Raw genomic sequence first — 15040 nt, 5'->3', positions numbered from 1 at the left:
CCAGGAAATCAGAAAATAAGACTCTCATACTCCACTGTGAGGATGTAATTACGTACATTCTCAGAGGACAGTTTGTCAATATATATCAAAAACCTTAAAAATGTTCATAACCTCTGACCCAGCAATTATTCCTTTTAGAATTTATCCTAAAGAGACACATAATTGTATACTTAAAATAGGTGAATTTTATGATGTGTGAATTATACCTCAGTAAAGCTATTTCTAAAACGAAAGAAAAATAAATAAAAAAGAAGCAGGTATGCAAAATATAAATATTCGTTAGGTTTTATTTATAAAAACCTAACCTTTTAGGTTAGGAAAAATTGGAAAAAAAGTCTAAATCCCTATCATATACCATATCCACTCAATAAGCTACTCTACAGCCATTTTTTTTTTTTTTAACAATTTATGTTGTAGTACAACCAGGGTTCTCCACATGGGTTCTCCAGATGGGCAAAATCAATTATTCCCTGGAAACTTGTTGGAAATGCAAATTATGAATCCCCACCCTAGAGGTACTACATCAGAAACTGAAAACGGGGCTCAGCACCCTCTCCTAACAAGCCTTCTGGCTGATTCTGGTGCTCACTAACATTTGATAACTACTTGGGGGAAAATGTTCTTGGTAAACTGTAATGTGAAAGAAAGCAGAAGCAGGCCATAAGGCAATATGTAATAATGTGAGGCAAATTTATTTGAAAAATATCTATGGACATGCATGCCTAGAAATAATGGCAAGATTATATGTATAAAAATTTGCAATATTTATCTATAGATTATAGTTCTATAAATCTGTTTTGTTTTCTTCTTGATGCTTTTCTGTATCATCCACATTGTTATAATGGTAATACTATTTTATTATTTGTATAATAAAAAATATTATTTTGTAAAGTTTTTCCCTTGGAGGTTGTGGGCACCAGACATTTAGGGAAATATATTATGCAAGTTCAGTGAAGAGGAAATAGGATGGGTAGGGCTCTCCTGCGATCAGTTCTGTGGGGAAGCTTATGGTCCTTAAAGTAGAATTTGACATGTTTTGTTTTTGCTTTAGTTACAAAAGTGCCAACTGTCTGTCCTCAGCACCACACTCATCAAAGTGTATATGATGAGCAGAGACAATCAGATCTTTTTTTTTTTTTTTTTTTTTTGAGGGAATCAGATCTTGAACTCAACTTCTTTTGAGGCCATCATGGGGTGGTTTTCTCCTTCTCCTCTTTCTTTTTCTGTTTGTGTCCAGAGGTCAGTTTGGGTTTTATCACCATCACTCAGAAGAAATAAAGAACATCTGCATTCTTGGGAATTTCAAAAAAGAGCTAAAAGTGAGAGTATTGTTGGCACAATCCCAGGGTGAAAAAACCACCAGACATATCAGGTGTCACAGGCCTTTGGTTACAGGACAGTGTGATATGGGGGAAAGGACAGGCCAGGTCCTTGTAACTAGTTCTTTAGCCTGGGGCAAGTCTGTAGTATTCCCTGGGTCTCGCTTTCTTCACCTTTAAACTGAAGGAGTTGACAAGATGATCTCTGAAGTCCCTTCCAGCTCTAAATGTCTCTGCTTTCATGACTAGATTCTCGGAGATAGAGTGACCCATAACCAGAAGGCAATGTAATGCTCTTTGATCTGTTTCCTGTAGCTTGGCTTTGTGAAAGCCTATGATATTTTCAGAAGCTGGAACATCCTTTAATGGACTTCTCTCCTGTCTGGTGCTGAAAATCTATTTTGAGATATTACCTAAGCAAATTATGATTAAGAAATGGTGTCTGACATTCAGGACCCTTTTCCATAACAGCACCATAGAGTTAAACAGCCTACAGATAAGAAATGGTCCTCTCTAAAGAACATACAGAGAGAATGTAACCCTATGCGCAGGTCATGGGAATATGAGCTACTTTTTAGAGGAGACATGGTTGTTCTTTAGATCAGGTAGGAGACCTCTGTTCTAACTCTAGCCATGACCTTGCCTCAGCTTTTCATCATGCTCAGCTTGTTTCCTCATTGGAAGTATTTCCCGTTGATCTCAAGTATCATTTTATTTCTGAAAAGAAGAGGAGTTTGTGATCTGAAGAATGATATTGTGGGCATAAAGACAGTTGTCATACCTGAGGGAGTTCTCCAGGAAGTAGCTAGTCTAGAAAAACAGAACTGCAGAGTTGGAAGGGCCTATCAGTCCTACCAGGGTCTGAAAGATTTCCACAACAGCCAGCTTTTTCTTGACAAGGGAATATGAGATGTACACATGAATCATTTGGGGCTGGCACATGCCAGCTCCTCGCTTGGGGTGAAGACAGTGTACACTTCAACAGCTGAGACAACCCCAGGTTTGGGGAGGAGGTTTCTGCTCATCTCTTTAATGGAGAACATTTACAGTGTGCACTCCACTGTAAAGGAAGCCCATGAAGTTGGCTTGGCATAGGAGTAATGTGAGTAATAAAGTCTTGGCTCCAGCCAGCATTCTAAAGCTGGGGTTTTGCAAAAGTTGCAAATCCCCAGAGGAAATGCTGGAGCACAGAAGGCCTGCCTATCATGGATTACACTAATCCAGGCAGGAAGTGATAATGACATAGTTATACAAGCAGTGTTTTTCATGACTAATTGGTAAGGATGGTCATTTAATTAAAACTCCACCAGACCCAGGGCTTTTGTGTCCAGGATAGCCCAGGAGCCCTTCCTAGACCCTCTGGCTCAGATAAGTTAAACTCAACTGTAAATTCTATGAGGGCAGGGCCTTTATCTTTTTATTGACTTCTAATACGTAATACCTGCTATAGTTCTTAGAACATAACGGGTGCTAGACCTGGATGAGAAGACTTCTGAGTATCTTATTAGCCTTGTAAAATGCTTGGTTTTAAGTCAAGTGTAGGTACCAAGACTTGATTCTATGAGCCTCTTGTGGCAACAAAAAACAAAAACAAAAACAAAACAAAACAAAAAAAAGGTCAGCTCTGATTCTTCCTGTAAAGTACTGGATATGTTGATTTAAAAATAAAATAAAAGAATAAGAGAATGCCTCTCTAAGGTTATGAACATACCTTTTAACGTAGTTTTCCTTCTTTCTAACCAGATGGAAAGCTGGGGTCTGGGATATATTGTAAGGATTAAAATACTCCTTTAAATTAAAAAAAAATCCTTGAATAGCTTACAATGAATATGATGGCTGCACTGTAAGTAGAAGGGAGGAATGTAAATGTATTGAGGGCCAGAAAAGCTGGATTTCAGCTCCCCAGTGCTGACACCAAACTATAGTAAGATCCAACTTTCCTCATTTGCAAAAAAAAAAAAAAAAAAGAGTAGATGTTGCAATGGTTATATCTCCCAAACCAAAAAAAAAAAAAAAAAAAATGTCCAGTTTCTTAGGATGTAGGGGACAGGAGGCAAATAGGGTGACATAATAAGAAGGCTAAAATGACAGAAGTTCCTGGACACATCGATGACACGCCAACAGTGGAATAGGACACAAACATCCATGCTTGTTGAATAAAATTCTGGACATATGAACATGAAACAGCAGGATCTTCAACAAGTTGCAGTTTGAGACTCTGTGATTATATGTTCATCGCCTCAAATTCTTCCTTCAGTATGGAGTAGAAAAATTCTAGTAACTGGAAGATATTTGGAAGGTCAGCTTCACATTCCCCCTTCTCAGTCTGAAGTGACCCTGTCGTCAGTCCTCTAACCTGCTCCTGTCCCCATCTGGTGGGTTCCAAGACTCCTTTGTCTGTCCTACAGAGTCAAAAATGAACTCATTAAGAGACTGAAAAAGATCTGGGCCGTGCTGCCCAAGGAATCATACTAGGAGGGAATGAGATTTATGAGATGAGGTAATAGAAATACAAATAGAAATACATGCTGAAGGAACTTTTCCCTCAAATGCCTATTTCCTTTGTGATTGATTTGTGTGGGGGAGGCTGAGGAGATTTCATTTCCTTGCCTTCCCCATCACATTCCTAGTGTTTCTGGTTCTAAATGTCCCCAGTCACCGTACACAGGCATCTTCTCAGACTAGTCCTCAGGGATGCTCTCACCACTTTCGGTTCTGCCATTTCCAGACTCTCCTTGTGGGGACATTCCTACCTCCCGCTGACTCTTGAGAAATTATATTAAACTGGAAGAAGATTTATCCCCCTGGCATAAATGGGGTCACTGGTATTCGGGGAAAGGTGCAGGGCCTCTCAGGTTATCCTGCAGCCTTTTGTCAAACCTGGTGACTTATGGGCAAGTGTTTGCATGGAGGTCACTCCTAGAGGGCGCGGACAAACCGCACTCTGAGCACCCACCCTGATCTGCATGTCGCACCTAATCCATCGTGTACAAGAGCGCACCTACTGGGTGGCGAGCACGGAGCTATGCAGATCCACGCACTATTTTATCTACTCCTCAGAACAGAACCGTAAGCTGGGGATGCTTAGTCCCCTTTTCAGAGACCGAGGAACTGAGACCTCGGTCAACCAGAACTTCCTGAAGGCCATGGAGTTTGTAAGTACCACAACTGAGTTCAAATCCAGGGCGTTCTGATCCAGAAGTCCTTCCTATCAACCAGGCTCAGAGGACAATGAAGAATATCTTTGAAGGGAGCACAGAAATAGAAGGGTGCCTTGTGGAGAAAGAGTCAAGGGCTCCTCCCCTAGATGTAAACAGCTCTGAGGGATCCTGGAAATACAAACATCCCAGGACTTTTGGAGATGCAGAAGGCTGGCCTCTCTTGTGCCTGGTTTCCTCCCGATTTAACAAGTGCTTATTGATCTCTCTCTGTAGTGGAAAAGCACCCGGGTAAGCAAGAGAGACACAAAGCTCATTAAAACGGACCTTCTTTCTCACTCAAGACAATAAACGCTATAGTGCAGGACAGGCAACTCACTATAATAAACTCAGGCCATGATATTATTTTGTGGATAGTGAATGAGGGCTGCACAGCAGAAGCTTGGGACAGGGATTGTCTTAAGGGTGGCCTCTGGACCCACAGTCACCCAGGGATTTATGAGCAACACACATTCCCAGGAGGGAACACCTCCCCAGGTGTTCCATTCACTGAAGTTTGAGAAACACTGATTCGGGCACTTGGCGAGTAATTGAACTTGGCTTGACAGGAGATGGGGTCTGGGGCTGACAGCAGATTCCTCTGGGTAGGTGATTTGAGGCTGATTTAAAAGCGTTAAGCTTCTTGCTGTGGAGACTTCGTTGTGTGGATGAAATGTAGACGGCCAGCCATTTGCTGAGGTTTCCATGTAGGAAGACCACCGCCTGGCGGGAAGATTCAGGAAGCCGGACAGTCTAAACCAAAACTGACCATGGATTCCTCCTCTTTTTCATGCCCCTGCCATTCTCTCCACTCAAGTTTCTATGACAACTGCTCCGATACAATTTGCATTTATGAAAAATTAATTTCACCAGAGCCTCAGGGATTGCTTACAAATCAATATTTTTCACATCTGCGGATCATGGGAAACAACAGCAACCCTTTGCCCACAGGAAACAGAAGGAAAATTCTGCTCCTGTGTTAATTAGAAAGGCTCAGTGGCACACCTTCTGGAATGTTCACATTTCTCCTCTACTGTCTGCTCCTTCTCTCAAAGACTTTATTCTCCTAACACAGCCAATCTTAATTTTTTTCTCCAGGAAGGTCAAGATTGAGAAAATGATGCCTTGCTCACATCCATTAACCAGGGCATTTGAATAAAATTTGTTGTAAGTCAGAATTTGAATAAGAGCTGGAGGGTCACTAGGGAGTGATGCCTCTGGCTAATTCTCCACAGGGTCAGCTGGCTCCCCCATCCTACCTAGAACCCTGTGAGATTGAAAAATAAACTGCGTATATAAATTAGGATTTGCCAGTTCCAGCTTCTACCCAGCCAAAAGAAATCTGCTCTGATTTCAGGAATAGTCTTGTCTCTCCATTGTTAGAGTTTTCAAAAGGCACAAGGAGTGGAGGTTTGTGCCAGCTCTGGACTCTGTCCTAGCAGCATCTCAACGAGCCAACCTTTGAGAGCATCCATGATCACCCTGGACTTGCCCTATGCTGCTCAAGAGAACCTAGACAGATGGCCAACCTGGGCAGCATCTTGCTTTCTGAGCCTATATCCATCTGTGGGCCTGGTCACGTCAGGACCTACAAACAAACCTCGAGAAGGACAACCAACTGGGTGGCCTCCCATGTTAGGGAAACCAACACATGTCAACCAACTATAAGAATTAGGACTCTTAAAAAAAAAAAAAAAGAATTAGGACTCTTCCGTTGGCAAATAAACTATGATTTTTTTCTCCCAATCTTGGCATATATGCGACTCTGTAGCACCTTTTATCCATGTGATTCATTTTAGCAGTAATCATATCCTCTCTCTCAGAAAAACACGTTTTCTCATTAGCCTTGCCTTCCCCACAGGACTTGGAATACCTTGAGAACAGGAAATGTGATTTATATGTCTTTTGAGTGCTAAAACCACAGCCCTGAAAACACAATAGATAATTCTCCTTGAATTGAATTAAAACAGAATAGGATTCAAGAATTGGGGACCACCTCTTGAAGTTTGAAATAGGTAATTTTAAGGCAAACAAATAAAGGACAGGAAAGAAAAAACAAAATGCGAATGTAAACTATCAGGCAGTAAGCTTACAGAAGTTATTACCCACAGAAGGCATATAGACAGCAAATATATAGGTTCTAAGCGTTTTCTTTATTTAGATTCTTTTAAATCTTTCATGAAGCACACACAATAGGTTTATATCTCAGATCAGATCATAGAGGTAAATAAAATATTCAGTTACTTTCAAGAGTCAAATTTTGTATAATACGGGATAGCTTAAAAGGGAGTTATTTCTAGTATTTTCATGCACGCTGCATGAGCATGTTATCTGGGTCGGTTGGTGGACCAGTGGTGGTGGGGGGAGCTAACATTTAGCTGCGAAAGACTGATGGCATTTTGCCAAAGTCCCAGGAAGGTTCGTGATGACAATTATTCCCCTACCATAGCACACACTGTTCTTCCGCAGACCACCAGTGACTCGACCCAGGCTGATAAGCAATGCTTTGTATTCTTGATGTGATTTCATGGACAAAGCTCCATGATGTTGTATCAAGATGTTCTGAAGAAGTCCTTGACTTTGGACATTAGAATGTCAAGTAGAACAGCAGCTCTCTCAGCTGGGTAGGTACCACTCCCCGTCAGAACTGCGCTTGTGCCTCATAGGTCTGACCATTCCCCACATGCGTCTTTGCTTCTGGAGCTCTGAAAACTTCACTGCATTCCCCAAATGCCAGCTTCAAGAGACGTAAGAAACACAGAATCTTTATCAACCTAATCTCTGCTTGTGATGTCTGGCTTTCTGGCACTTTCTTCCTCTGCTGAATCGTAACAATGTTGCCAGGGAAACAATTGGAACCCTCTCCCCAGTGACTGCCGTCGCTAATACGATGTGCCAAGTCTGCCCCGACTGTCCAGTTGAGACGTGGCTGGGGACGTTACCACCACCGTAATTATGGAGTCCACCCACCACTGCAGGGCCAATAGAACATCAAGTTTGGGATTCTATCGTGTGTAGTTTTTATTGCCTTGTAATACCAAAGTTTCGACTCAAAGAAGAAGCATTATATGGAAACTTAGGTTTGCTTTCACCTGTGATTTGATTCCCAGCCCCAACAAAGTAGGTAGAGTGGTTGATGTTAATCTTAGTACTTCTGGACGGACAGTGACCATTCCTTACCTCCTTTGGCCAAACGCTTAAGGTGGTTTTCAGAATTGGCTATTATGTCCTCAGATCACCCCCGTGAGGAAGTAAAGTATCCTTGTTTTTCTGGTTGGAAAAAATGAAGCATAGAAAGCTTAGGCAATTGCCTTAGCCTTTCAGAAGCTGAAGCATGACTTGTCGCTGGGGAACTGATTTCCTCTTGGTGTCTTGGGGGGTGCCCTTGCCCTCTACCTTGTACCATGTAGGGTGGTAACATGCACCGTCCGGGGCAGCCATACAGGTAGTAAGAGCCAACCTCCCACTCAGGGAGATGGCGGCTCTCAAACTACCCCCAGGGATGTCTCTTTCCTGGCTGACAGTTAAAGCAAGTGACCTTCGGCTCAACTGTGGAAAGTCCAAGTGACTAATTTAATGAACCTTTGGTGTGTGAGGGGAGGAGCGGGGGAGTGGGGCAGCTGGGAGGCTGCCTGGGCCAAAGGCCAGCATGAGCCATCTCTAACCATGGGGGTGGGGAGAGGGGAGGGTTGAGTGTGAGATAAGGACAGAAGAGGTCAGGAGAAAACAGGCTTCTCTGTGTGGTTAAGGAAGAGAGCCTGACCATGTGGACAGATGGAAGCCCTGGGTTACGGAGGCGAAGCATGTCAGCAAACCAGGAGCATTTCCTGTCTGCAGACAGGCAGAGGGCCAATTCTTCGATGAGCTGGAAATAGGAACCAGTGGGGGGTGGTCAGCATAACCCTTTTTCTCTGTGGGTTTTACATCGTGAAGTGAAAGAGCTTGTTAGGTCAGTGATCCCAAGAGCTTGTTTATGTGCCCAAGTGCCATGTTTTCTTTTATGTTTCCTCTTGTAATACTTGATGGTACTCAACCCACAGAGGCCACACTGCAGGCACATCTCGGGCATGCATCAGCCAGGAGCCATATTCAGGCTGCAATCATTTTGGCCAGCCATGTGGCTAGATATGTTTTATATCAGGAGTTGATTCTTGAATGCACACGTTGAAGGAGAAGAGGAGGGGGCGGGGCAGGGATGGTCCCTTTTCTTTCCTTTGCTCTAGAGAAGCGACTGCACATTCAGTCGGCATTCTTCATTGAGAAAGGCAGAGAGCTGTGTTCTCAAATAACATGGAGGTAACTTCTAAACATGGGACCAGAGTGTTCTATGAGCCAGAGATTTTCCTCGTATATTTTCTCATTGAATTGTTACAACCCTGTGAGGTCGGTGTTATTGTTTAGAGGAAAATGTGGTTTAGAGAATGCTTGCAGGGTCGTAAAACCGTCTGACCCTGCTCCGAAGGACCATTTGAAGGAGCATAACCAAAAGGAAGGCAGGATGGAACTGTAGAGTACTCTGGGCTCTGTCAGCACTCCCAGGACCACTTCCTCTGCAGGAACTCATCTGACTACCCTCTGTACACCCTTTCTGAGTCAACTTGGGTACTAACCTTTGCTGGAGTTTCTAAGCATAGACAAGATCCCTCTTTCCCACCTGAGTTGCAAACAAACTGAGAAACATTACATTATTTTTTTCAAGATTTTATTTATTTATTTGATAGAGAGCGAGCAAGAGAACACAAGCAGGGGAAGCAGCAGGCAGAGGGAGAGGGAGAAGCAGACTCCCCACTGAGCAGGGAGCCTGACTTGGGATTCTTTTGATCCCAGGAACCAGGGATCATGACCTGAGCCGAAGGCAGACTCTTAGCTGACTGAGCCACCCAGGTGCCCTGACATTACCATTATTAAAAAAGGACTAAGGTGGGAGAGGTTGCCGGCCAACTGGACTCCCAAGTTAGGTAGACCTAGGTACCCAGTCTTGGGCACAAAAGGGCACCTGTTCAGTGAGTCTTCCTTCGTGGAGAAGCAGAGAACTGCTCTGTGCACACAGGCCGCACCGGAGAGGGCAGATCAGGATCCACACACCTGTGGCAGAGAGGATCAAAGGGCCAAGAGGCCAAAGCCTTTCAGCTCTTGGGGCTTCATGGCTACCTGGCAGTAACCTTCAGGACTGAAGAGTCACTTCACCAGCTTCCTCCAGGATAGCTGACCTGGATCCTGCAGAAGAGGTAAGGTGCCCTTCCCTCTCCATGCAGCATCCTCTGCCTGTGGCCATCTTGTTATGCGTCACCCTGTGTTATAAGTTCATGTTCATGTGCTCTCTCACCTCCAAAGACTGTGCCCTCAGAGCAACTGTCCGGGGTCCATTCATCTACAAAGTCAGCATGAGCACCGTTAAGGCACAGTGCTGCAAGTTCTAAAGGAAGACAAACCATAATATGTAAATAAAAGCTGCAGAGGCAGTTGGCAGCTGATTCTATTCATCAAAGAACTGGCGTGAGGGAGTCAGAGGGCGCTTGAGCCAGTGGCAGTGTTTGGAATGAGCCCCAATGTGCTGGTGATTAATGACAACCATGTGGCTGGTGGTGGATCAGTCCAGCACTTACAGGGAGCCCTCTGCTCCTCTGTGGCGCAGGATCGCTCAACAGTCTGACCACCAGGGCACCAGCCACCCCCGGGAGCTGGCCACAAATGCAGATTCTCACCTGCCCCAGACCTACCGGACCAGGACTTCTGAGGGTGGTGTCCAGGAATCTGTGTTTTAGCAAGCTCTCAGGGTGAGTCTTAGGCCTGGGTGGAACAGACTTGCAGAGTCAAAGTGAGAGCACCCATCTTTGCAAGGTGCTATTTTGCTTTAAGTGTACTATCTTCTTTATTTCTTGCAGGAATCCAGGAAAGTGGTTTCTGTGTTTCATTTCATTTTGTAGATGAGCAAAGACAAGGGCCCTGCAGGGCTAGGATGCTGTGAGTGAGACACTTTCCTTAGGAGAGAAATTTCAAAGGGCACCCAAAAACTCAAGAAGCAAGATTAGTAATATTTTAATGTGTATTTTTTTAAATCAAAATTAATGCTACTACATTCATTATGAGCAGAATATCAGTGAAGATCCAATGGGCAGAACAGTTATAATAACTTGCCAAGATGACAGGTTAGTCAGAAGTAGACTGAAGATGTGAACCCGGGGTGCCTGGAGGGCTCAGTGGTTGAGTGTCTGCCTTTGGCTCAGGTCATGATCCCAAGGTCCTGGGATCGAGTCCCACATCAGGCCCCCTTGGGGAGCCTGCTTCTCCCTCTGCCTGTCTCTCTCCCTCTCTCTCTCTCTCTCTCTCTCTCTCTGTGTGTGTGTCTCTCATGAATAAATACATAAAATCTTAAAAAAAAGAAAAAAAAAAAGGACGTGAACCCAGGTAGGTTAGCTCCAGAGACCACATGCTCACCCCCTACGCTATGGACCTCCTATCAACTAATATCACAAATTCAAATGGGGCCTAAATTTCACAGCGTGGCCATGCATGAACTTTGGTATGAACAAGGAAGATTTCCAAAGCTTTCCCCCCAGTTTTCCTCTGGCTGGCTCCTGCTGGGAGAATCAGTGAGTAGGGTGTCCGTGCATTCTGGCTTGAGAAATGTGATAATTAAGATCACTTCATATAACCGAGGAGCCCTCCTTGGTCCCTCCACCTCTGGAGAGCTAGCCTCACCATTTTTCTTGCTTACTTCCAAACTATGAGACTCTGGCAGGCAGACAGGCTGCTTGTCTTGAGGGCTTGTCATTGAGAGCTGGTCACCTAGAATGCCCCAACATGTTTGAGCTGCATTGTTAAACTACATTGGTATTCTCCCAGCAAAACTGCTCTCCCTCTTTTACCAAATCAGCACTCTGTGAACATGATATTTCCTAGCCTGAAAACATTGTACATTTCGGCTGCTCCCGCCATGCGTCTTCCCTGCTTTATATAAATTGACTTAAAAGAATATTTCTGTTAAATGTGTTCATATATCAGGAGGCCGAAACACAGTTACAAATTTTCCATATGTTGAAGAAAGCATCAAAGGGTTTAAGGCTGGCTCCTACTTTCTCTCTTTCTAGTTGGAATAGAGAAGAGAGTGAGTTTTTCCTACACCTAGAATTTTTGCCGGCCACCTGCTCTGTGATATTTAAGGTGAGAGTTACACAGTTTCACACATTGGGACAGAACTTCAGACAGCTAGTTAGCTTCTCTGTCCACTGTATTTTTGGGGAGCTGTCGTAGTGAAGTAAGTTGTTTCTCAGACTTGGTTCTCAGAATTTCAACCCAATGGATGTCATTTTTTTGGTGACAAAGTAAATACTGAATGAGTTTATACTTCTTATGTGGTTGGCAGCAGTAGGTGCTCACTCTTTTTCACCTTTTGAGCACAAACATTTTATTTCCTCAATTTGTTTACCTTACAAATATGTATTGAGCATCTATTAATTCAAATCATGGGAGACAATTATATGGGTAAGCTACAGTCTCTGCTCTTCAGGGGTTTGCAGACTACCAACAGTCAGGAGATATAACTGGCAACTCCACTGCAAGGTAGGACAGAGTAAGAAGAAATAGTCTAAATTCTTTGGACATTCTAGAAGGAAGCTGCGTTTCAGCTAGGCCATGGATCAGAAGGAAGATCGTAAGGGAAATGTTCTAAGTGAGCACAGCAAAGGCACGGGGATGAGGAAGGATAGATGGGACAAGTTCTAGAAAAGACAAGTGTCCCATTAGGTGAGGAAGGAAGTAGAAATTAGATGAGAAATTCTAAACTATATTCAGTAGGTACCAGGGAGCCAGTGAAGGTTTTATTTTTCAGCAACTATGGGGTAGGCATAGAGCTATTGCTGTTGAGCAGTGCTTTCCAGATCTTTGCATGCATTCCCATCGCCAAGGGATTTTGTTAGATTCGGTAGGTGTAAGGAAGGGCTTGAGAGTCTGCATATCTAATAAATTCCCAGGTGATACGAGTGCTGCTGGACTACAAAACACGCTTTTAGCAGGGAGGCTTTAGAAATATGTTGTACTGGGTGATAAACCGGAGTGGAGGAAGCCTGGCCAGTTGAGACAGGGCTTATCACAGTGGCCCCACAAGAGGCAGAGCAGGTCTGCATTAGAGAAGAGGAACATCTAATGGAAGTCAATTTGGAGGGCTTAACAGCTGCCTTATGGAGAGAGGGGGGAGTGGGGTCCATCATATATGACCCTAGTACCCCTAGACTATGGGGATGGGTGCTGTAAGTACCCCCCTTCCCTAACACCTTGTACTGTACTCATCCCTTGTACTCAAGGTGTACTGTAACGCCTTGTACTGTACTACCTACAAAGAGTTGGCAAGCTGTCTGGCCTGGCCTGAGTAATTTTACTGAACCTGAAAGAAATGGTACCATCTCTCCTCCTCTGTCCCCTCACCAGGCTAGTCCTTACAGAACCCACAGGACTTAAGTCAGCTGTTACCTCTTCCTGGAAGTCTTCCTGGTGCCCTAAAGCCCCTCTTTTCTCCATTTGGATTAGGTACCCCTCTGCGCTCCCATGACACCCTGTGAGGTCTCATATCAAAGCACTGTGTGCTTAGGTTCCCTACCTGTCATTGACTCTGGGTTTCTTGAGAGCAAGGGCTATCTTTTTCAGCTTTATGACCCCAGTATTCCAGCACAGTGGAGACCCAATCAGTGTTTAGTGAGTGAATAGGTGAGTCATAAGAAAGAGCAAAGCTTTTCTAGCCACAGTGGCAATGGCTTTTGTCTTTGTCATCATTGATAAGGTAGCAAAATAGGAAGTTGGGTAGACGTTGAATTTAACTTAGTTTGGTCCATGGCACTATCAAGGATGCAGAGTTTCCAGGTAAAGATGTCTAACAGGCAGTAAGAAATTTCAGCATACAGCTGAGAAGACAATTCTGAACTGGCTGTGATGGCCTGGGAGTCTTATGCATAGAGGTGACAGTAAAGAACATGGTAGAGGATCAGGTCAAGATAGAGGGGGATAGAGAGCCCGTCAGACACAAAGGGAGACAAAGGGAGAGAGACAGTGAAGAGAGAAATAGAGACAGAGAACAAGAAAGGGGTAGACAGAGATAGATTGAAGGCAACAACTTTATCATTCACTTTTGAAAGCCTTCCTTTTGTTAGACCCAACATGAGGCCCACATTGCGCTGTGTGTCACAGCACAGGGGCAGTGGAGTCCTTTAGGAGCCTGCAAGAGGGAGAATTTAAAAAGGAAGAGGTTTGAGATGCCCAGCCCTAAGAGTTAGGCCTGTATGTGAGGTCAGGATTCAAAAACTGAATTCATATCATGCTATCCAGGCCTGCTTTATGCCTTTCTAGCCTTCCGCCTATGCAGGATCCTGTTCATCACAATGTAGATAACCTTAAAGCTTGGCCCCAGCTCTCTATCGCTCGCTTTCTGAATCACTTGATGAGATAATCTAATCGGTCCACATATATATACACACACGATCTGCCTTCTGTCAGGAAGCCTGTGTGGCATTTAAGAATTATAAGACTTTTCAGGCTAGAAGGCCATTCACCTCCGTTCAAATATGACCCCCAACATTTCATCCAGAGCAGTACATCAAAAAGAAAGAAATATCCAAATGCAGGCTGGTGGACACCCCTCCAATCATAGTATGGGCCAGCACCTACAAGGCCTTTAGAAAGAATGATCGCATCTAGGCTTTTTTTTTTCTTGTTGCCCAAAGCAGCATTTTAACAGACTTCTATTGTGTTTTTTTCCATTCAGTTCACTTTGAGGGTGACATTTTGCCCTCAAATTCATATGCATAGTTGCTCTTAGAGACGTTCAGAGCTACATTCCTGACAAAATCAGACCTTCTGTTTTATCTGAAACAACCCCCTAAAGAAAATCACTGGATCTAAACGAACAGAACAATTCTTTATGTCTGTGGGAGACAGGCAGACAAAACCCAATAAAACTAAAGAAAGGAAGAGACATGGCAATGATTTGTTTTTCATAATTACTTATTCAGAGTAGAAAGGAACAGGGGAAGAAGGTTCCTTTTAACATGTCTCAACGTGACGGATGAGGTGTGCTCGTCATGCGTATGCAAGAGAGATGAATGCAGGGCAGTCTTGTTGAAGGAGATGGTGCACACTGTGCGGAGATATATTTCTATCTGGAACACTGGAGATAAACACCAGGCGTTTAACTCCTCATTTTCATTATGCTTAACGCCCCTTGCTGTTCTCTCCGAGTGACAGGTAATGTGACTAGCATGCATCAGACCTTTCTTTTCTATGTCCTATAGCAAAAACAGTCCCCTTTTCAAGACACAAAATGTTTTCCTCCTAACAATACTCCCAAATGTGTACGTGAGAGATTTGGAGATCGACCTGAAGTGCAAGAAACCTACAGCGTTCTGGAGTTCATTTTCCCTTCCTTGTGACTCAGTTATATTGTGGGGTTTTGTTTTGTTTTTTTGTTTTTGTTTTTTTGTGTGTGTATGCATAACTTGCTCGAAAGGAGAGTCCCAGCCAAAACTCAAGGGAGTA

The 15040-nt window shown here is 43.8% G+C and overlaps 1 protein-coding gene across 3 annotated transcripts in view; it reads left to right on the top strand.

Moving 5' to 3' along the window:
- MAML2 (mastermind like transcriptional coactivator 2) overlaps positions 1–15040 on the top strand; it is a 343746-nt gene that overhangs the window by 165719 nt on the left and 162987 nt on the right. The window contains exons 1-2 of one of the 3 annotated variants that reach the window (XM_077867520.1): positions 7394–7596; positions 9567–9744. The exons of the other annotated variants lie outside the window; for them this stretch is intronic. The gene's annotated coding sequence lies outside the window, so the exon portion shown is untranslated. Of the gene's footprint in view, positions 1–7393; positions 7597–9566; positions 9745–15040 lie in introns of those variants that run through there. 3 annotated transcript variants of the gene reach the window in all.

Source organism: Canis aureus, chromosome 23 (genome assembly GCF_053574225.1).
Source record: "Canis aureus isolate CA01 chromosome 23, VMU_Caureus_v.1.0, whole genome shotgun sequence".
Classification (NCBI taxonomy): domain Eukaryota; kingdom Metazoa; phylum Chordata; class Mammalia; order Carnivora; family Canidae; genus Canis; species Canis aureus.
The sequence above is the reverse complement of the archived record's forward strand: the minus strand, read 5'-3'. Positions and strand labels throughout refer to the sequence as shown.